General features: G+C 31.0%; 1 pseudogene; it reads left to right on the top strand.

Annotated features, from left to right (window-relative positions):
* The first annotated feature begins 3739 nt into the window (after positions 1-3739).
* On the top strand, positions 3740-5417 carry LOC149534525 (putative pectate lyase 4; annotated as a pseudogene).
* Positions 5418-25877: the final 20460 nt, after the last annotated feature.

Genomic DNA, 25877 nt, shown 5'->3' with positions numbered 1-25877 from the left:
ACAACAGAGACATGTAGGAAACCTACTATGTAAGTGGAAAAGTGTCATCGCACGAATCATGCTAGAGTTACCCTAGTAGTCTCTCAATAGACCTCGACCCCCTAGTGATCCCTATGTGGCCACTAGTATCCTCTCATACTGATGAGGCATACTACGGAATGCAAGGTCGCAACCAAGTGTTCTCTCTACTCCCATCCTAGTTTGTACTAGCACTCAAGGCATGGGTGAGAACATACAATTATCTTATTAGGTTCATTTAATCCCCATTTAGTGTAAATATTTTCACTTATTAATAAAACTTACAATGAGTTACCCTTGTAGCCACTTAGGGCCCCAGCCCCCATTGCAAGCCACTTCCCAACACTACAAGTAGATAACCTATCCTAGGCTCATGGAATCATAAATCACAAAATCACCTCAGTCCTATACAAATGACTGGAAAAATACCAAAAGATAATCCACAGTAAGAACATCAAACCTCCATGAGTAACTGAAAAATATCTCAAAGTAATACTGATTGAAGACTCCAAAATGGTCAAGTCAAAACATGTCACAGCATGACATCATCAAGATCAAAACAAACATTTCAATCCCATCAAGGTGACTGGAAAGTAACCCAAGTATAACTGATCAATGACTCAAAAATGATTAGTTCAAGTGTCTCATACACATACATCTCAGCTTCACTCATGAAGACTGAAAAACAATAACAAGCAATAAATAAAAACATCCCATAGAGCATACCATCACATTACCATGGTTGCGTTTTAAAAAGATCGAGATCAAATAACATCAACATGCCATCACATTTGCATAACTCCCAAGCCTCTGGTAAACATCCTAACTGGTCAACACTCTAGGACCACCCAAACCCCAAACATGGATAGCATAAAGAACAAGATACAAACACATATTTTAGTTTGCTTTCACAATCACATGGTTAAAACAAAAATTAGTTTTCAGTTTTCGTTTTCAAGTACATTTCAAGTGTGTAAGATTCTCTATTTAATCTCCAAGTCAACCCATTTATCTTTTCGAATAAAACATAGAATTATCTCTCCATTATTTTAAAACAATTTCTAAAATAATCATAAGATAATTATTTACTTATTTAAATCATTGAACTAGTTCCCATTGACTTTTAGATAAAATCATTCACATTATTTCACTAAAAATCAATGTTACTAATAATTCCAAGAAGCGTCTCCCATTATCCAAATCATTAGAATAAGACTTATCAAATTTCAAATAATTAGTTTACAATTTCCTTAAAACACTTCAAACATTTATTAAAAATAATCTTCATTGATTTTAAGTAAAATCAATCTCACTAATAATTCAATTATTTAATTCCTCTAAAAACTTATTAATATTTCTTTTAATTTGCCCTCATTTAAAAATCCATTTACTTAAATTGACTAATAATTAATTATACTTCTTCTACTATTAACTAATATTAATTAAATTAAATTAAATTAGATTTGTTAATAAATCATATAAAACTAATGCATAATAATTAGATTCTATTTTAATTCGAACCCAAAACCCAAATCAATTTCCAAATCTTGATTCTACTAAGGGAAGATTGCAATAATATTTTTAATTCATTCCATGCTTTGATAGATTATTTTTGTGCAATTTAAGCACAAAGAACTGCTGGTTATGGAAAATTGAGGAATGACTGTCATTGAATAAAATAGTCCCAGTACGGGGGCCATATCTCCCTAATGAATTGTTGGATCAAGCCGAATTTGAAATATGTTGGAGAGGGTCAAATTGCGCCAATTTTGACTAGAGCGATCGAATAAGTTTGGTCTAGATAAAAAGTTATGAGTGTCTGAGTTCGAGTCTATGTAAGGGGTAGCGACAGGGCAGTTTGTGATGAATTTCCTTCATAATTAAAACTAGGGTTTCCTAATGTTTCTTTGAAACCAAATAAAAATTAACATAGATATCTAGATTCCAATTTCAAGATTGAAGATTCATTCATGGAGTATATTTAGACACATATAACAGACACGATGAAGACAGGAAGAGAAAGAGTGCAAATGGAATATGTGAAAATCACGAGTGCATCTGGATACTGATGCTAATTTGCTATGCCTCAGAAGTCCATAGAAAAATCCCTTCCTTCTCCAACATTTTCCATTCCTCCAAGAATCAAACCAACCGAAACCCCCAAGTGACTAGAAGTGCTTGTAGAAGTATATGATGAGGTTGAAAGGCAATGCCCTCGCAGAGGTCTTTTGGGGGTAGCACCCTGAAGCCAAAAATGATCTTATATTGTAAAAGGTGTCGGCTAATATTTTTCTATTATTCTAGCCCTAATTTTGTAAGTGGAAAAAAGCTCATATAAAAAGGCTTAGGGTTAGGTATTTTCATAAGGTGTGATGCAAAAATTGGTTCTTGCAGTGGTATTGAGCTGTAAGGGATTACAGATTGTAATAAGTTTGTAATCACTAGATAACAATAATATTGGACTTGTTGTTGGTGGACATAGCCCAGGGATGTGAACCACATTAAATCTTGGGGTCTTATGTTCTCTTTTATACGATCTACTATTTTTTGGTATTGGTTATATTTGCATGTAACTATTATTTCTGTTTGAGGTTAATCATAACAACTTGTTTTCCAACATGAGAGCTTTACATGTTTTTTTGATGAGTAGCTAAGTTTATGACCTCTAGCTGTTTGAACTTCCACGAGGTGATCTACTATCCCCTGACCCCTTTTTTGTGAAAATGTAAGTTTATTATTATTTTAATAGAAAGGGACTATATCAATTTGTTTAGAGATATGGAGTTTTAACTCTCTCTCTCTCTCTCTCTCTCTCTCTCTCTCTCTCTCTCTCTCTCTCTCTACAAACTAGTTTTAAAATACCATGATTCCAAGTTATTGTACTTATTGTAGGCTAATTTTTGTACAATTAGTATAGTTAGTGAGTTATTTTGGACTAATCATAAGTAACTACTTTTTGATAATTTAAATATTTCCTTTTTAATTTGATTAAGTTATTTGATTTGGTCTTACAGAACCCCTATTTTTGAGATGCTCACCTATTATTCTTTTTTCTTTCTCCAAGAGTTTTAAGATGAATGAGAAATACTATATTAAAAATAAATTATTTAATATAAATAGACAAATAGAACTATATAATTTTTTAAAAATACTATTTTATTTTTTAAACACATTATTTTGTTAAGTTTCAAACTACAATATCAAATTTTGAATAAAATCCTTAGAATCGATCTTGGAAATAAGAAAAACATAGTTTCAATATTCTATTAATATCTAGATTTACTAAATTCAAGGTCTACAATCATATTGACAACTAGCATATTTATAACTTAAATTTTTTTATATATAAAATCAAAGGAGATATTTCATATTAAGATAAAATTCCTTATCAATTTGATACAACTTTTATCTCAGTTTCAAGCATACAAGTTAAGCATGATTAAATCTACCAAAGTTATCAAAAGTATATTTTACTATAATGATAAAACAACATCATTCCCCATGCACAAGACCATGTGAATTTTGAATCCTCATGCCAAAAAACTTAGAGTTTGAAACCTAGTTCAAATTAGGGTTTTGAATTTGGTATCATTGTGCAAAATTTGTGCATATAAACCCCTTCCATCGTAGTCATTACATCATTACTTTCACTCAGGAAAAGGAGGAAAGAGCTGAAAACTTGATCATTTTGGTGAGAATTCTATTTGATTGCTTCGAGGAAATGGAGAACATAGTCAGTCTAATAAAAATGTGGTTGTGGTTAGTGATGACTATCTCTATTGTTGGATATATTACTCGTGGCTCAGCAATGAACGATCGCAGTCCTCGAGATGGTCACGACAAATATCCCAAGAACAAGACTATTTCTTATCTGGGATAATTACGAGTGAGAAAGGGTATGTGGCATGCTAGAGTGATAGAATATAGTTAAATTCTTTAGGAAAGTTATTTTGTTAGACTTCTCTGTAATTATTTTTAAAATTTGAGTTTTATGAAATACTAGTTGACTTAATGTTTTCATTGGCTTATAATTCATATTTCATGGAGGTATGTTGAGAGTCTTTGCTTAAGATTCTATGATTTGATTCATTTCTTAAACTACATTACAAAATATCTTTACAGTTAGTTTTATTTTGAGGAGAATGAATCACTTACATATGATAATTAGGTTTTTCCCTTTAAAACTAGATTTAGTTGATTCTATAATTTATTTGATTGTGTTAGGAGGTCCAATGCCTTGGGTAGGAGTTGCAGGGAGGATTTGCAAAGGATCTGATGGAACCAAATGTTAGTTCTCAACTTGTGGGCAAGGGCGACTCCTTCCCAAGTGCACCATTGGTTTTGCTAGGGGTGTCAAAGGTGGTCATAAAGGAATTTCATATACAGTAACAAGATCTGAAGATAACGCCACAAATCTCCCTTTAGGTACATTGCACTATGCTACAAATCTAGCATCTGCCAACCCTAGAGGAATCTGGATCACCTTTGTTAGTGACATGATAATTAGATTGGTTAGCATGATCTATGTCTTCAATCACACAACCATAGATGGTAGGGGAGCAAGGGTGATCATTACTAGATCTACTATTGTACTTAATATAGCTGAAGATGTTATTATTCACAATATTCAAGTCAGTGACACCACCTATGACAATGTTCACATATTTAAATCGAAAAGAGTGTGGGTGGATCATTTGACATGTTTTGATGGTGCAACTAGTCTAGTGCAACTGGTTTGGTGTCTGCAGTTGAGGGATCTACTGATGTGACAATTTCAAATAGTAGTTTATCCAATAATCACTACAATATGTTATTGGGCTCGCAAGATTCAGACACAATTGATAAGCAAATGAGAGTCAGAGTGTATAGGAACTGGATTAGTAATACAAACCAATGCAATCCTCATTGTAGGTAAATTTTTGCTAACTATAAAACCAATAGAAAAAAAATCCAAAAATAACTCTCAATCTTATGACTTCATCATTTCACATTGTCATAACTAGTTTCTTTTCTTTTCTTTCAGGTGGGGTTATTGTCATGTGGTGAATAATATGTATGTTAACTAAGAAGATCATGCAATTGGGCCATTAGTTCATGCACACATATACTCTAAGAAGAATGTGTTTATGCCTGGGAAAGACCTTGAAGTGACTCATTGGTTCCCAGGGTATGAATCTAAGTATGACACTAGTCCAAAAATCCAGTCCAATGGTGACCTACTTTTGGATGACTCTACATTTCACTAGTTCTTGTATAGTGGACTTCTAAATGCTCCTCCTTACAAGAACCATAAGAAATATCCTCCTGTTATCACCATAATGAGAGTTCCATGTCTTCTTCAATACTATGCTAGAGTTCTTCTAAAAGGAAGCATTTGCTCTTGCCTTTTGCATGGATGAATTATAGTGGTTTTTTGATGAGTTTAGAGTTAGAAATGTTGATTTTATTATTTTTATTATTGTGATCTCTTTTGTTCAATTGAACTGAATGCTCCGATCCAATCAAACATACAACATACATGTGGCTCATGTATTTTATTTATGGAAAGAAAATATTGTACAGATGCCAATGAATAAAGAGATATATTGTTTTTCTGTTCAGCTTAAGATATTAGCTACCAATGTGACTTTGAATATCATCTACTTGGTTTAAACCATTTAAATTTTTGAATTATGTTTTTGATGAATTAGTGTTAAATTTCATTAGATGAATAAATTTTTTGAAGAAATTAAATTTATAATATTTTTAGGATTTTATAAAAATTTAGATTGACATATTGTTCTTATTAGATTTAGTGGGGAAACTATCCAAATCTTAATCTATAGATTGTCATATTCTTATCAAGATTCAATTGTGTACTTTTAATCATACTTACTCATCAAATTTTAATGAATATTGATTCATAACAATCCAATGAGAATGAATGACACATTTAACACTTATTGCATTAAGTTGATGCTTCTAAGGATGAAACTTTTGGCATTCTTTGAAGGTGACCCATCCTACTATTGTTTCAATTCAAGCAATCTTAGTCATGAAGTTGTCTCTAATGTTAACACTGCTTCACTTTAAACCCAAATAGCTTCCTATGCTATTTTGATTGAGTTTAACCTTAGAAGAAACTTTATAGTAAAGCCTAGTTGAGGTGGAATATTACTAGGATGGATAATGGCAAAAGAAAGCCCCATCCATCACCAATGTAAGCTTGATCTAATAAATGAGTTGTTGTGAATCAATACTCATATAATAGGATTCAACCAATTTAATTAGAAAATTACATCCTTGAATCTTAATAATAACATCACAAATTAATTTCCTATAAAAACATATCTCCTACTAGTTAAATTCAAATTATTTAAACATAATTCCAACATGAATTGGTTAACCAAAATAAGGTAGACTTTTTATGAAAATTCTAAACTCTTTTTCTATATATAAGAAAATTGATGTATCATTGATTTTTAGATTTAGGCTTTATGCAACAATGGTAGATCAAAGGAAAGGTAAGAAAAGTGGTGATCAAGGAAGAGAATCTTAATATCATAAATATTTTAAATCACTAGGATGGAATGTCAAGGACATGTCATAAATAAGACAAGATGTATGCTTCCCTTGGTAAATATGTGACTTTATGTCATACTTATGGGGTAGGTAATAAGTAGGTGGAAAACCTAGACTCTCTAATAAAGTACAACTAGGATTAAAATATATGGGAAGATGTCATGTCTATCCCTATGGTGGCACATGTAGATATCATGCAAGATATTGCCTTCTTCAACAATACAAATTACTTTATTTTTGTCTAGGCCTTTGAGAAGTTTCCTTCTTACTCTTCTAGCTTCTGAGTTCTTTTTTTTTGTAGAGGTTGGTTCTAGTGGCTTTGTTTCTGCATTGGTGGCTTTCTTTGTCGATTAGTTTCTGGGTCTACAAAATCATCTTTCTTATGCCTTATGTTTTTAGAGAGAGGATGGGAAGGGTTTTCTATCAAATTGAGCCTGATAATTGTAAAGAATTTATGAATGATCTTAAGGACGTTGCTAAATATTTTAAAATTTGATTTTAATCTTTCCAAATGTCTCCTTGGATCTTTGGAAAATTCAATCTTAAGAGCCCTTCTCATAATCATCATATTCTTGTGATTTCATCATAGACCCATCCCCAGTGAATCTAGCAAGGGACATCTCTTGTATTTCAGTATGGAATCCCATAGCTTCCATGTGTGTGACACTGATTGATAAGAAGGATAGAAGAAACAAAGGTGTTTTGGAGCCTTCCATAGAGCCTAAGCAAGGAAATGAAGGGAACTCTTATGCATTCTTAACTTTTTTATGCTCTCGTTCATTATCTGTTTCAAGTTCAGGATTAACAACATTGTTTGTTTTAGAATTAAGATCCACTGCATCATCTGTTTCATAACCAGGATCAATTGCATCCTGGGTTTTAGAATCAGAACCAACTACATCTTCTGTTCCCAAGTCAAGATCAACCACATCCTCTATTTCAGCATCATGAACAATGATATTTTTTTTATAATAAAGGGGCCCCTTGCTAATAAAATTTGACAAATGTCAAGAAGTAACTTTCAGTCTCCAAATGCAATAACAAAACACAAAAAAGAAGTATCATTTAATCAAAAGTTGTCATATAACTAAGAATTAAAAATGCCAAATCAACAAACTGAAAATAGCACTTATAGAGAGTTTAGATAATAATAAATAAGGAACTATGGATTTAAGGACATTTCTTAAGCATCACACATTTAGGAAAAAAGTAAGCTAGTAAAAATTAGTCAATTTTGACTATTTAACATTTTTAATCAAAAAATGATATTTAAGGCACTTGATTGAATAACCACCAAAATATTTTAAAATACACCCAATTGAAACACCACATCCCACATAGTTAAGCCATTAAAGGAATGACACAAAGTGTTCGAAGAAAAAAAAATGCAAATGAGAGTTTTCTTCACCACAAAAAGCACAGTCAGAGCATGTTCATATGCAATAGCTCGTTCTTCAGAGCAAGAATAGAGAAAATGTATGGCTGCAATCCTCTTTTGTAAATGGTTTTATTTTCTTCTACAAGGTCTAAAACAAGAGGGTTTGTACTACCCTTTACCAACTTTACATGAACTTAACTATCCCTTGATAGGTAGTAGATGGTTGTCAAAGCATCCTTGTTCTAACATTTATTCACCATTTCTTTATTGACACTCGATATAACTTTTCCAACAAAACAAAAACTTGGGCATTCCACAATGATGAGTTCCTACCATAGCAAAAAATAAAAGTTAAATTTAACTAGCACTTGTACCCCAAAGGTTCAAGAGTCACACCGATGTCTAATATCACAATCTTGATTTTTAAAATTATTATTTATTTATTTTTAATCTACAACTTTGTGAAACTCTACTAAAATTTTTATCCTTTGTGTTAGTCCTTCAACCAAGTTGTTATTGGAGGAGTCTATGCCTTGTGAGATGTGTTTAGTAAATAACTTAGTTAGAGGACATATAAAGGCTTTAATTTTCCCTATCCAATTGTCATTGCAAGTGATTTGGCTTGTCAATTTATTTAGAAATTTATTTATGGAAGTTAAGCTTGGTTGAATTGAAATAGAGTGTCATTATTCATAGAGTTGATGAAGGAAGTTAAGCTCGATTGAGTTGAAACCAAGATTCTTAATATCTTTGAGTGCATTTTCAACTTAAAGATATAGGTAATTTTCAGAACTATAATGTAAAAGTTGCACATACACATTTACTTTAGTGCATGATACAATGATAGTAGAAACAATGGAAGGCCTAAGGAATATGAAAGTACACAAAAATTATGCAACAAAAATAAAACCTCTACAAAATGCTAGATGTTGGATGACAATTTATAGAAATGCATGTTAAGGTTCCAATTTTTGTGAGTGCCTATGAGGGATTGAAAATAAAGTGGTTCCTTGAAAACTAGTTTTTAGCCTCAAGTTGTTAAGTTTAACATAGGATTCTATAACTCAAATGTATGTGCCTCCATCTTCACTTAGCAACTCAATACTTTATTATCTACCCAATACTGTATAATCTTATAAGTCATGAGTATAATGAAACCAAATGGACTGCATAAATGTTGTTGCAGTATAAAAAATAAAAAATTTCAAATAAGATATATCTATTCATATTTCTATGTACATTAAAAGATTTTTTTGCAAAAGTTCTCAGTCTATTTGAAGTCTATTTGAAGTTATGGAGGGAGCGTTAATGACAATGGATTCATCTTTATGAGCTTCTTGACCCACATTTGCAATGAGCTCATTATTTTATACTTTACATATTAGTAAGTGGAGAGCGGATGACTATCAATGACAATGGGTTCATCTTTATGAGCCTCTTGACTCCCATTTCCAATTAGCTCATTATTTTATACTTTACACATTAGTAAGTAAAGATTTTATTTAAATGAGGAATTTATTTAAGTGAAGACTTTATTGAAAGTAAAAATTCCCAATACCTGAAAATTAAATTCCAATTGAGAGAAAGGTGAATTAAATACTCCCACTCATTTCCTAAGCTCACAAATTTCTAAGTATTCACAAAAGGTCTTCAACATCCTGAGGAAAGATCACAAAGTGCATTCTTGATTTAAAACTTCAACATCCCCTCTAAGAATTATGCAGCTTTAGAGGATGAGAAAACAATACAAACTTTCAACCATCTATAATAAAATAAATCATGCTCTATAATAGCTTTGACCATAGTTGCCAAAAACATGACATTTGTTGTTTCACATTTTGACGACAACAACATATTTTAATACAAGAAACACTCATTTGTGCATGCCAAAAATTAAAGTTCAAAATTAAATTATATTTTAAACTTTTTTTTTGGCTAATATCTAACTTCTAGGGTTTTATTAATTAATAAAACACTTTGTTTCATTATGACTTCTAAATTGTTCCACTAAAGTTTAGACATTCTCTTAATTCATAGAAATTTTTGTATTATGGTGAACTCCCAATTATAATAATTAATGGAAAAAAATATTTTATGGAGAAATTCATTTAATTTTACCACTGCAATGTAATTTGAATATAATCTATTTGGAAGATAAAAAGATATTTAATTTTGTCTTTCATATTTAAAACTAAATATAGTTAGGCATCTCATGGGAGGGGATTGGGCATTATTTTTGTGGAGGAGAAATTGGGTGGGGCTGGATTTAGCGCCACCAACTTAGGGAAATTTTTTGTCATTTCTCAACTGCATACCCTTCATTTTCTCACCAAAATTGAATGATCCTACCAAACAAATTTATGAACAAATATATTTTTAATTTTTTAAATTCATAAGATAACTAACTTCCTTGAATTTAGGAGATAATGATTTTTAAAGACGATTCATAGTCATACAACCACTTCTCTTTTTAAATATTCCTAAAAACTCTTAGTGGCACCCACTCTATTTTTAAAAAAGTTGGTGCATTATGTTTCTCGTCAGGTTGCCCTGCGGTTGATTTATCATTTTTCTTTGTTGGTAACAGAGGCTCTCACAACTACTAGCTACTTGGGATCTATAGTACTGATCACCGAATAAGCCCCACTATAGTCAGACATATATTTATGAACTACATCTACTTGGGCAAGAAGAACACTCAATTGACACCTTTTTCTTCACTGTAAATCTTGACTATTCCTTTGGAATCAAAATAATTACCACTTTCTGGACGGATTTTAGTGGATTGAAAAGAGCCTTCCATATCTAAAATGGATTTAGATTCCTTCACCACTTCTCTCATGATGGGTCTTTTAGCTGTCAATTCCTCAACACATCTCAAGGCCAAAATTAAGAACTTGCCAAATCCTTTCAAATTTTCTAGTCTTAACACAGGGTCAATTAAATCCTCTCATAACTATTCTACACCCCTACCTTCCAAGGCATTGTTCACTAGTCTAGTATGTATTTTTGCCCTCCCATAGAGAGGCGTGTCATTATCAACTCCAACAAAGCAATACCAAAACTATACACATCTCTTTTCTCACTGAGTTTTTAGGTCATGCTACTCTAGATCCAACCCTGTACAAGATTTAACTCCATATGTTAGTGATAGTCTTCAAATTGGTAGTGTGACCAATGCTTCTGATGCTACTCAAGGCTGAACAAGATTCAACTGTGAGTTGTATTGGGTAGATTTGTTCCTTTCTCATTCTATAGCCCCTAGGAGACAAAGTTGAGAGCCTGTCCCATTTAATATAGAGTTATAAAATTATAAATTAATACTTATATAGTTTCATTCACCAATTTTGACAATCTTTCCATTAGGATGCATCATCACTTTGATTGTTGGATGCTACATAATTGAAGTTTTGACTTCTTATCCAAGAATAGTGATTTCCTCACCAATTGAGGCTGTCTATCAATCATGATGCCCCAATCATTATGCACCATGAAATCAATGGTTGGATATCAATGGTTGGGTACTAGCTAACATAAATTTTGAGTACTCATCCATTAGGACTATTGTTAAATTTATTTAAAGTGGTATTATCATGACTAGACTATAAATGGTCTTCATTGGTGAGATGTCAAAACGTCAATGCAGCATCCAGTTATCAGAATTCACAATACATCAATGGCTGAATAATCCTTTTGGTCATTTGTGAATGTTTACGGAAATATTTTAAGGTAATGGAAGAAATATTGTATTTGAACATACCTGAATGACATTCCTCATAAGAGAATATACGGAAAGCCTAAAATCTGCAATTTTGGCATTCAAGTTCTCATCCAGCAATATGTTACTAGACTTTATATTTATGTGGATAGTGGGTGGATTAGCAAGTTTGTGCAGATAGTTCAACCCACTGGCAGCACCCAAGGCTATTTGTACCCTTCATGCCTAGTCCAACATAAATTAATGTGATATTGGAAAGAAGAATTTAATAGTACTCTTGAAAGCAGAATATAATAAACTTTACAGGAAATCATTGTTCAATGACATATAAAATGATTGAAGGGCGTTCATTGTGTGGGTAGGAATGAAATTTACACCATTGTAAAAGCCCAAATTCTTGTTATAGCTCAGTACACATACAAGTTTTTCTATTAAGGGCTCTGTTATGTGGTATTTACTTCTTGGCCAAAATTTTCTTCGATTAAGTGTGTATGTAGTGATTTGTTATTGTTTTGTGATCCAATCTGATTTCTTAACTGTACTCGTATAGATCACTACGTTGGTATGAATGGAATTTATAAATGCTTATTATTTTAGGATGCTCGGATGGATAGGTATTCAAAGACAGATCATCCTTTAAGAGCGCATTTTCCAATTGCCCCACAACCAAGGTTAGGTTAATAAAAATGTTGTTAGTACACAAATATATATACTGTAAAAAACTGGTGGTTGGAAAATATAAGCAGTACAAAGGTCACAACTTGTGATCCATATCACTCATTTCGATAAGATAGAGTTGGAAAATTTAATCTAATAGGTAGTTTATATCCTCCAAATTTTTGTTACATTATTTCAGAAACTTGCTTTTATACTACATGGCAATCCTACCAAAGAAAGAGACATCATGAGAAGTTGGGCATTAGTTCTCTAACTTTGCTCACCATTTTTTTATTGCAGCAGCTTTGGTCTGGATACGAGCTTAGTACGAAGGTTGGAATACCTTCACCAGCCATGATCACAATAACTTTCTCACCATTTTCACTCTTCAAACAATACAAACCATTCATCATCCTCTCATTCTTCTCATCCAGTCTTCAATTACTACTTCTATAATCTTTGTCTTGGGAAGTACTTGGATTCTTCCAAAAGGAATTTGCTAAAATTATCAAGGCAATGGTGAGAAAAATGGCCATGGATCTGAGTCCTCCTAAAAGATATGGAAGTGGAGTATACCATATAGACTCTTGCGTTGGACCAAGAGGGGCTGCAATATCTCTTATAGCTTTTCTACTCTTCAAATACCGGTTTTACATTTTTTGATATATTCACGGAGATCAAAAGAGCATTGTTTGCATAAATGCACACGCCTGACTTTGCATGGGCCATTTCCTTAAGGCAAAGGAGGAGCCCATAGAATTTTCTCCTTATTATAAGATTGAGTACCTATCCTCAACTCTACTGCAAAATCCCATAATTAGCCAGAACTAAATCTACACAAGCAACACATAGCAACTAAACCCCAAACTCTTGTTGCTTCAGATTACAAGTTCAGTTAAAATTTAAAAATTAAAAGCTCCAAATCGACTATTTAATTTCTATAAGACCAATGATTACCTTATAAAATGTGTGTGAATAAACCCTTAGCATACAGTACATACCTGTTAAGAAGCCACCGCCCAAAATCAACTCCAGTGAGTGCTCACGTTTTTCCAGCTAAAAGATGGCAGCTGAATCTTGCAGCATTCTCAGTTGAAGCTGCGTATACCATATATACAGTTTCTCTTAACAGCAATTGTGCCATTACTATGGGTGGTGCTAAAGCTTCAAGCGGCCCCAGTGTTTATCCCCTTGTCCATCTGTCGTTCACAGGAGATGACAACACACCACATAAATAGGAAGGTCTTGTCAAGAAGCTTTGTTGCCTCAATCCTCTGTGACAAGGGTGGACACTGTGGACATGGTGAAAACACTTCAAACTGCTTTTCTGATTATTTCCTCGCACTACATACTTTTAACAACTTGAACGGGACATTTCCCGATCAAGGATCTTGTAGTAAATAGCGTATCGGCTAATTATTTAAAATTTGATTACGAGAGTCTTTAAATAGTTTATAGTAAGATTTTATATTTTAATTTTTTATACAATTATACTCCCTTTAAATTGGAAGACTATTGGAGGAAATCAATAAGTTTTTCAACTATCCTTCAAAATGTACATATATTAAAAAATTACTCTTGTAGACCAAGATTTCCAAAACTAAATAGATAATAAATAGATTTGTTTTAGGAACTTAAGATAACACCTCCTAAGAACTATGTCTTCTAAAAGTCATGCATCCAAATTCTTAAACAAAGTTCTTGAGAATGGTCTTCATGACCAGAATGTAGACTATGATGAAGATTCTTCTCGTGAGATGTAATAGACACATTAGCAAACAATTTTCAAATTGTTGTTTATAAAAATTGATATTATATAAGAATCAATCTAAGAATTCTAAACACCAAATGCAATTAAACAAAGTGCTAGAAAAATACAATAAAAGTATCTAATTTTTTTTGAGAAAAAATTGGTGCAGGAGCAACAACAGTTAAATTCAATTCATCATTTTTTTTAATGAAAGTCCAAGTTGACATATGGAATAAAATCCTATGTCATGACAAAGTCATTTATGTAATGTAATTACACAAATCTTGAAAAGATGAGCGGATGGAAAAGTTTTAATTTTTTACAAATATAATATGGAAGTTGTATAACCAACTCCATAACCGCCATAAATCTTATAAAAAGCTAATTATAATTATGCCGAGAGGCATATACAAACTTCCCATGAGAATATTCTAAGGAATAATCCGTGTAAGACAAAAAGATTGAATGACAATTACAAATGAATTAAATATAAAAAAACAAAATAAAAGTATGAAATACCATTTGACATTGGAGAATTCAAAGAGTCTGATTAAATTTTTGGTGGTAGAACTATTCGTTTCAATTTCCTTTTTGGTCTTTTGAAATGGTTACACATTCATAATGATTTAAACAATGAATAAAAAATAAAAAATTATTAAAAAGTAAAAAAAAAAATTAAAAAATTTAAATTAAAAAAAAAAAATTAAAATTTTAAAATTTTAAAACAATTAAAAAAAAAAATTCTAAAAAAATTTAAAAAAAACAAAAAAACAAAAAAAACAAGCGAAAAAGTAACTGTTGCACTAACACATGTCCATGTAGCAGTTATTGCCGCTGACAACAACAGCAGGGCTGCGGGGAGGGTAAGGCCAAGCGAAGTAGAGTGGTGGCAGGGGTTGGTCACCCATCGTCACATTTTTGTATTATGAAACCTTTTTATTATGAACATTTTTAAATATGAAATGACAATGAGTGTGGGGTGGCGGGGGTGGTGGCCCGTCACCCAAATTTATTTATTTTTTAAAAAAATTGCCTTTTTTATAATGCCACTACATTAAACTTTCTCTTATTTAGTGGTGGTTTATTTTTAGTCATTTATAAAGTTTGTGGAGATGAAGAGTTGGAATTTGAATAGTTCCAATGGGAACTTCAAGAATCATTTCATAGCTATAAAACACTTATTTCTCTTCCCATTTTGTTTTGCAAAGAATTGAAAACAAAGGCAAGATAGAAGAGTGGAAGAATAGAGATATTGTGAGAAGAGTGGAAGAATAGAGAGACTGTGAGAAGGACGAGAAACTTTGTGAGGAGGAAGACATCAAAAAGAAAAGTAAGAGATTTATATTATGTTTTGTTTAATAGTAGTTAGATTTATAATAGTATTTAGAATGCATGTTAGATTTCATTTTTTTTTAATCTAAAATGCAAGATAGACTTCATGTTAATTTTAATAGTAGTGAAATTTACAATAATTTTTCGAATGCACGTTAGATTTGATTTTAGAATGAATGTGGTATTTTATTTTAATTTTATAATGAATGTTAAGTTACATGAAAACTAATATGCATTATACAAATGCATGTTATTTATTTTAATGTACAAAAGCATGTTTGAATGCAAACTAGATTTTATGTATAGATGCATGTTAGATTTAATGTTAGAATGCATTTTACTTTTTACTTTTTAGGTGCATGTTTCATTTCATTTTTTACAATGCAAATTTATTCAAAGGAGTAATATGAGAATACATTTTAGATTCTAACATGCCTATGATCAAGAATAGATATAGATATATTTTAGACTAGAGATTTAAGTTGGATTAGATTATTGTTATTTTATATTTTAAATTATTAATTTTGTAGCCTATGATACGATATGATTTGTAAATTTGCATATTATTAATCTTGATGCTATGTTGCATTTTCTATAATTACATGTAGAGGGCAATGCCGCCATATGAATTTTTTAAATAGTAACAGTTAGAAATAGGTTTACATTAATCATTTCAAAATATTGTTTATCTTATATTAATCTTAGTTTACATTTTTTAATTTTATGTATGGAAGGCAATGCCACCATATTAATAAAATTTTATTTTTAATATATATATATATATATATATATATATATATATATATAAATAAAATGTTAGCTTTTGTTTTATTTTTAATTTATGTATATGTCATACTAAATTGTATTTTTTTAACTACAAATTAATTTTTTTTTGGAAATACATATAATATATCTAAACAAAGGGGTTTCAAAAGGGAGAAGAATAATTTTAAAAGAATATTTATTTGACAATTATGTTAGTTTACATTTTCTAATTTTACATATGAATGACAATGTTGCCATATTTATATAATTATATTAATGTTAACAAATTCTTTCTTAATATAATGTTAGATTTTTATTGTATTTTTTATTTACGTTTATGTCATACTAATTTCTTGCATTTTTTAAAACTATAAATAGATTAATTATCTTTTTAGGGAATTCATATAATATCTCCTAAAAAGAGGGGTTTACAAAGGTAGAAAGAATAATTTGAAAAGCTCTTTTATTTGACAGTTATGTTAGTTTACATTTCATACTTTTGCATATGAAAGGCAATGCCACCATATTTATATTATATTAATTCTAATAAATTCTTTCTTAATATAATGTTAGATTTTTATTTTTATTTAAATTTATGTTTATGTCAAACTAATTTCTTGTATTTTTTAAAACTACAAATAGATTAATTATCTATTTAGGAAATACATATAATATATCCTAAAAAGAGGGTTATACAAAGGTAGAAGAATAATTTGATACGATCCTTTATTTGATAGTTTTGTTAGTTTACATTTTTCACTTTTACATATGCCAATATATTCTATCATAATAAAATGTGTGCGTTTATTTTATTTTTATTATACGTTAATGTTATACTAATTTGTGTTATTTTTTTAATTACTAAATAATTAATGCTAGATAAACCATTAGTCTTTTTATATTGTTGTACAATTTGTTTTACAAAAATCTTAAAATTATTTATTGAAATATCAATTTTGTTTTAATCATATTTAAGGAAGATACAATGGACAATCTAATTGGCATGAAGGTTGAAATGTGTTCTTCTAAAGAAGGGTATCAGGGTGCATGGTTCAAGGGCACAATAATAGGATTTGTGCAAAATAGAGGTGATAGAACTTTTTATTTTTAGCATGATCCTTTTGTTATAGTTGAGTGGACTAAAGAACCACTTGTGGAGCAAGTTACTATACATTGTATCAGACCCTTGCCACATGCCATTCCGTTATTGAGATGTATAAAGGTGGGGTACTCTGTTGAAGTGAGAGAGAACAATTATTGGGGGCGAGGGATTGTCCAAGCTACATTTCAAACCCCACTAAGCCGTGAAGAAAATTCTATGGAGTTTATTTTTTAGACATTATAACCATGAAAACATATTCACAGTCAAACTTGTATCTAGGGTTGGATTGGGTAGATGGCGAATGGAGGCCTCAAGAATGGAACTAATTTGTTGTTTGACCTTTCTATTTTCCATCCTATGATCTTATAGGTGATGATATCATTCATTGGTATCATTAATTTTGTTTTGTAAATGAGAGATTTTTTTTTGGATTTTACAACTATGTAATTGTTCTCCACAAATATGAGGTGTCTTTCATGTTATTGCAAAATTGCAGAGTTCCTTTTATTGTACATTCTGAGTTAGTTTCTAAATTTAATTCATCTAATTTTTATTAATTTTTGTATAAATTTGTGTTATCTTCAAAAAAGAAATATACATATAAGAATCATATTTAACTCCATATTTCATTTATATTATTTAAGTCTATGTTTAAATATGAATATCACCTACATACATACATTTATTTAACATAATTATTTACTTTAGATTGTAATGAATTATTTCACAAATAAATCACATTTTCCATTTATTTTTGCTAACTTAACTCTTTTTTAAAATATAATTAGCTATGGTGAGACCGAGGTTGAACTTTCACTTAGAGGAATAGAGAATAGAATACCAAAGAGAATGTAATAGACAATACCAAAGAGACTATCATAGACATCAAAGAGAACAAATAACAGAAGCTTAGATAGAGGAACAAAGGACAATGTGTAACCAAGTTAATAGAGAGAGACATGTTAGGAGAAGGGTTCAAGAAATAGTGGAAGAGTTGGAAATCCAAAATAGAGATCGAAGAAATGTAGAAAGAAATAGATGGCATCAAAATAGTCCACAAATCCTCCTTCAAAATGAAGCAGAACATGAGCATCAAGTAAATGATGCCCAAGCAACTAAAAGGTACAACCAACAATATAATGGAAATATTCAGTTAGACATTGAACATGGAAATTATAGCTTAGCACAATGAGTTCCTGCAACCCCACAGCATGAAAATTGTTTAAGAATGAATGATGTTGTTGAAGGAACTATGAAAAATATTGCAAACCCAAATGGTCTTCTTGATAGTGAATTTATAAGATTTCATAAGAAGTTTAGGCATCAAATAGATAGTTTGAAGACTCCAAATATGTGTCATGTTTGTCAAGAGTCATATCTTTTTATGAAAGTTAATCATACTTCTGAAGGTCCTATATGTAATAGGTGTCAACAAGAGACAAGTATTCATAGATTTTCTTCTCTAAACCATATGGATCATAGGTCTCAGCTACAAGTGCTTGCAAATTTGACCCAAGTTGAAGAGATGTTGATTGGATGTGTTAGTCCTATACTTCAAGTTAGACATGCAACTGGTGGTCAATACAAGTACAAGGGACATACTATATGTTTTCCCCAACATGTAGAAGAAGTATCCAAAGTTTTGCCACATTCAATTGACAAGTTTCCCATAATTATTGTTCGTAGATGGGATCAACATGGCACTTTTTTTAACTTTACTATAAATAAGGAGTGTGTGTATAGAGCATTAAGGTACAAAGTAGAAAATGATCCCTTTTATGCAGATGTTACAATCGATGAAGGTGCTATCAGTGAGTTGACCCAAAATTTTGATGATAATATTTTTAATAGGTTAAAGAAAATGCAGAGGGAGTTTGATCTTGATGCAAATGAGGTAATTTTTGTTGGTCCACTTATGGAGGTAGATGAAGGTAATATACTTGAGCATACTACATCCATGGCCTCTCGACCACCCAATGCTCAAAGGGAAATGGAATTAATTCATGCATGGGTCAACAATCCTGATTCAATTCCATCTCAATTAATTGAATGGCTAGCTATAGGTGCATCTCTTATCAATGAATATGTTATGTCAAGATTGTTGGATATGGCTTTTCCAAGATTGTTTCTTGATGGAAGATGTGACTAGTTAGAACCAAGAATGAAGTGAGTTTATCTTCATGAATTCACTAAGCATTTGATTCAGTATAGGGATCATCATTTTGGTAAATATCCAAGGTTCAAGTATTTTATGACAAACATGATAATGCGACATCATGCATAAAGTTCATTAAGTGTATTTGTAAAAAGGAATTTACAAGATTTGCAAATTACAATCAATGAGTTACGTGACCATATGGAAAGTATGCCGCATAGTAATTTGATTGATAGATTGATGAGGTTTGGAACAATTCTATGAGACACAAGGTCATATTGGGCTAAATGCAAAGGTGAATTGATAGACTTGCTTGACCAAGTAGGAACTCCAACAATTTTTTTCACATTAAGTGCAATAGACATGTAGTGGCCTAATTTACATGCATTAATGCCCGGGACACTGCCAAGTGATCCACGAGAGGCTCAAAAATGGGGAATACTAAATATCATTGACTATCCTCACATTGTTGCACATTACTTGCATCTTAGACATATAATGTTTAGAAAAGAAATACTTCAAAAGGGGGCCAAGAGAAATAGCAACTATAGCTAGAGTTTTTCTAAGCTTTATATCGATTCCTCTATGAGACTCCAACAAATGGGTTGAATTTTGTTCATATGAATTGTTGCTCTATAAACCTTTTCGTGACATTGAAAGGGACATTAGTAATAGTGATGCTACTATAGTGGCCAATTGGGAGTCACTCTATTATACTCCTTGGCATGTTCAACGAGTAAGACCAATAGAAAGTGATGAAGTTGCAAGCGACTCAGATATAGAAGATATTGTATGTGCTCAAGAGAATACTAAAGAGCATGAATGGGAAATCATATCCAGATTGCATCGTGGTCAACATATGCAAGTTTCTAAAATAAACATGTTGGGAAGAAGGGATATTGATAGGAATACAAACTGGTCTATTGAATATCAATGTGAAGACAATACTGTTGCAGCTATCAAATTCATTGATGAAATGAAGAAGCATGAATGTCTCATGTATGATGACATTCCACAATGCATCAACTTTTCAACTCTTAGTGGAAAGCAACAAAAGGCCATTGATATTATTATGACACATTACCATAGCAATTAGGTGGGGAACCCTCTATGTATGATAATTCAAGGAACTACAGGAATGGAAAAATCTTATCTAATTGGTGCCATTAGTCAATCTCTTCATATGGCTGTAATGCCAAATCCTTCTCCACTTCTATTACTCGCACCAACTAGAGTAGCAATTTTCAATATAGGAGCTTCAACAATTCATTCAAAGCTACGAATACCAATAAAATATTTTACTCAACTACCATAGCAATCAGGTGGGGAACCCTCTATGTATGATAATTCAAGGAACTACAGGAATGGGAAAATCTTATCTAATTGGTGCCATCAGTCAATCTCTTCGTATGGCTGTAATGCCAAATCCTTCTCCACTTCTATTACTCACACTAACTAGAGTAGCAATTTTCAATATAGGAGCTTCAACAATTCATTCAAAGCTACGAATACCAATAAAATATTTTACTCAACTAGAGGGGACACGATTTACAAATTTTCAAGAAGAAATGCCTCACATTAGATATATTTTGATTGATGAAATGAGTTTCATTGGTCAAAACTTGTTGTGAAATATAGATTGCAGTCTCAGACAAGCATTCCCAGAAAATGCTAACAGAATTTATGCAGGTAAAACTTTTGTTGTGGTTGAGTGTATTGTTGTGAACTAAAGTTTATACATATTACAACTCATATGTAGTATTCCTAATACTTTTTTCAACCTTTATTTTCTTTCTTTTAGGTCTATCTATTATTTTGGTTGGTAATTTTGGTCAATTACCTCTAGTCAATGATAAACCAGCATATGCTAGCAAAAGGAGAGCTAAATTATTATGGCAAGAATTCAAAACAATAGTTACATTAGATAAAATATTTAGGCAAGATGGTCAAGACAAAGATCAAGAAAGATTTCATTAGCTTCTAACAAATTTGAGAGATACCAATCCTAAGATAGATGATTGGAATCTTCTTATGATGAGGATCCCTATATGGCTTGATGGTCCAACAAATGATGACTTTAATAGAGAAGTAAATTTTTTCTCAAGCAATGATAATGTCCACAATCATAATAGGAGAATGTTGCACTCTTTGGGGTATCTTGTTGCATGTAGTCTTGCAACTAAGACACGAAATGGTAACAGAGTTCAAGATGGTTCAACTAATGAGCTTGATCTAGAGTTATTAATTAGTAAAGATTCTAGGGTGATGTTGACTACAAATCTTTGGATAGAAGCTAGCCTCAAATGTCAATGGAGCTTTAGGATATATTCAGAATATTGTGTATAGACTAGGAACTAGTCCTTTTGAAGCACCAACCTATGTCACTATTGAATTTGATAATTATTTTGGAATACCATTTGATGACCACCATCCAAAAGTAGTTCCTATAGGTCCATTACAGAGGGGAAGTACCTTCCAACTACCATTAAGATTGGCATAGACATTGGCAATTCACAAATCATGGGGACTAACTCTTCAAAAAGCAACAATTGATGTAGGTCCAAAGGAAAGAGCTAGATTAACATTTGTGGATATTTCTTGTGTAAAGTCTATTGAATGATTGAAAGTAATGCCACCATTTACATATGATTTCTATGAAAAAATGAAAAGAAGGAAGCAACTTTCAAATATGAAGGCAAAGAAAATGAGATTGAGAAGCTTTGAACATCAATGATGTAATAATTCATAATTAATTATTCTTCTTTTTTGTGTCAAATTTGTGCTTTATTACTTTGAAACAATGCATTGGTACTAGATGCTAAAAAATTATGTTTTCTTATTCTTTAATGTATATGAATGATCATTATAATGTCATGTTTCCATACACAAAATTTCATTGCAATTTTCAATGCAATATGGTTTTTACATTGATATACTCTACGCTTCATAATGTCACTTAACTTATTATGTTATGCAAACATTTTGATTTCAAATTTATATCCTTCAAATTAAGTATCATTGACATGATTCTAATTTTAAATATATATCATAGTTTCTTTTAGCAATGGCACCTTCTGACAGAGAGTCAAGGATCGTTGACATGAGCCCAAAAGCTTCCATAGACTCCAACCATTTTTTTGAGACAAATTTTGATAGGTGCAAGCAGATAATTAAAGAGTCTTGTATAACTATGCTCATAGCTCTTGAGAATGTAGCTTTGACAATTGATGATGTACAAGAAGTTGAGATAATTGAGATGGAAGACATTGCAAGATTTGTCTATAATGCATCTACAAAAGTAGACACGTTTCCATCTATGATGAAAGAAGTGTACAATGATCTTAGATTTACAAATGAAGGTCACAATACAAAATTTATCTCTGAAGAATATGTCATGTACTTACATCATTATGGAGAAATGTTCTCCATGTAGTGAATTCATATCTTCCAATTTTGTCATTTTACTTTATCTAAATAATTGTACAATGAGATATAATTCTCCTTTAATCTATGTATGAGAATAATAACATCCAATTTCACAACAAAGTTCCTATTTATTTTAACTGTATATAAGTATATAATGATTATATAACCCTAATGCTAATCCAAACTTTAACTATAGCCCTAAAACTAACCCTACCTTTGACCCTAACCTTGATTCTAATCCTAACTCTAACCCTAAATCCAATTCTAACTCTAACCCTAACCCTACTTCTAACCCTAACTCTACCACTAATTCTAACTCTAACTCAAACTCTAACCCCAACTCTTACCCTATTAATAACCCTAACCATAATTCTAACCCTAACACTAACCCCAAATCTAACCCTAACTTTAACTCTAATTCTAATCATAATCCTGACCCTAATCCTAACCCTAACCCTAACCCTAACACTAACTCTTACTCTAACCCTAACCATAAAAATAAACAAATAAATCGATACTAACTTTAAATAAAATTAGAAAATTAGAAAAATACTTATGTGTGTGTGTGTATGCATGCATGTAAATTAATATTTTGAATTAATAAATATAGAAAAAAACTTATATATATGTATATATCAATTAATATTTAACTCTAACTCTAATCATAATCCTGATTCTAATTCTAACTCTATCTCTAATTCTAACCTTAACCCTAACGTTGACCTTGACCCCAACTCTAACTCTAACCCTAACCCTAACTCTTACTCTAACACTAACCCTAACCCTAACTCTTACTTTGATCCTAATCCTAACCCTAACCATGAAATTAACAAATAAATCGATACTAACTTTATAAAAAATAGAAAAATAGAAAAATACTTATATATATATATATATATAAACTCTAACTCTAATCATAATCCTGATTAATCCTAACTCTATCTCTAATAAATGTAGAAAAATACTTATATATAAATATATAAATTAATATTTTAACTCTAATTCTAATCATCATCCTGACCCTAATCCTAACTCTATCTCTAATACTAACCCTAACCTTAACATTGACCCTGATCCCAACTCTAACTCTAACCCTAACACTAACCCTAACTCTTACTCTAACCCTAATCGTAACCCTAACCATAAAAATAAACAAATAAATCGAAACTAACTTTATAAAAAAATAGAAAAATAGAAAATTACTTATATATATATTTAAATTTATATATATATTTTAAATTTATACATATATAAATTTATGTTTTAACTCTAACTCTAATCATAATCTTGACCTTAATCCGAACTCTATCTCTAATTCTAACCATAACCCTAATGTTAACCTTGACCGCAACTCTAACTCTAACCCTAATCCTAATCCTAACCATAAAAATAAACAAATAAATCGATACTAACTTTATCAAAAATAAAAAAATACTTCTATATAGATATATATAAATTAATATATAAAATGCCAAGAGTCATCCTTCTTGAGGCAGCTATTTTAAGTCAAATTGTATCCAACACAAAATTTTTTTCTTACAATTTAAATTAAAATAGGTGCCTCAAGAAGGATGACTCTCGACATTATATATATACACATACACATACACATTTTTTGAATAAATATTTTTCTCTGTTCAGAAAACTGAATTCAAGAATCGGTTGGCATTCTTCTTTTAGTTAAATTTGAAAGAATGGATTTTTTCATATCAATCACTTTCTTCTAATTTAATGAGTTTCCTCGGCATAGTATATTTATGTTCTTGTTTGATATCAATGCTTTGTGCAGCGGTATCCATTTGAAGGAAACCCGAAGCCCATTTGCTGATGTAAAATTCTGAATTTTATGCATAGTCATATTGGTTTGAAGGAGAAACATGAGAGTGGATTTTTTATTATAATGCTATTTTTGGAGTTGAGACCGGTTCTTCTATCACATTGAATGGGATTTCATAATGGTGTGGCTAAATCATGGATTAAAATTGTATCTATTTTAAAATGTACAAATCAGATTTTTTTCATTGTGAAGTTCAGATTTTATTTGTTATGGAATTTTTATTGATTCAAGATTGGGGAGTATGGTTTGAAGTTCAGTTTTATCGATTTATGAAATTGAGTTTGAATGATATTGTGCAAGAAAATTGAAATCTGGTTGGGGAATGTTGATATTGTTTAGATATGAAGTTGGAGTTGAATGAAGATTTGGGTTTTATAAAAGGAAAAAAATCTGATGTTTTTTTTTGTTGAAGATTCTTGGTGGGTTAAATATTGGTTTTCAAAAACCATCAAACATATTTGATATTGATTCTATGGATTGGCTTGTAAGAGGATTTAAATCAGAAATACCTTTTACAATAACCGGAATTGAATAGATAAAGAAGCTGAGTTTGTTACAGGAAGAATGCCGGTTGGAAAACCAGTTGGTCTATAGTAATGAATAAATTTTCCACTTGCTTGCTGTTTGGACTGTTTTGTGACAGTCAATGAATTAGAAAATGCAATTTAAGAGAGGTTCTAATTTCGTGTTGCATCGAAAACTTTAACTACAATAAAAACATTCTAAAAACTCTTTAAAAAATAGTGATAACTTGACGGATAATATACAGTAAATTATATCAATTATTACATAACTAGAAATATATTTATATTTATAGTGCTTCATTTCATTTGAAGATCAACCATATACTCGTCCTCGCCTAGACAGGGGAAAATAAGTAACAGCTGAAGTCATCGCATATAAATCACATCCTCCATTTTATGTTTATGAGGTGTCATAGAAGATACATGCCATATTTTTGTCTCTTTTAAATTTTATATTCTGATTGGTAATGAAGTCAAAACAAACTGCTCTGTATCCCACTCTTTGATGAACTAGACATTTGAACTAGGCATATGAAGACACATGTCATGAAAGATCAAATCATCCACTATCGCATTCTTTATTCCTTACCTTTGAGATTATAACCAAATACTTTTTGCACACATGACCATGTAAACTTACATTGATTGATTTGA

This window comes from Cupressus sempervirens, chromosome 10 (genome assembly GCF_028749045.1).
Source record: "Cupressus sempervirens isolate cs-2001-9-10 chromosome 10, ASM2874904v1, whole genome shotgun sequence".
NCBI classification, from domain to species: domain Eukaryota; kingdom Viridiplantae; phylum Streptophyta; class Pinopsida; order Cupressales; family Cupressaceae; genus Cupressus; species Cupressus sempervirens.
This window is presented reverse-complemented; position numbering and strand designations above follow the sequence as displayed.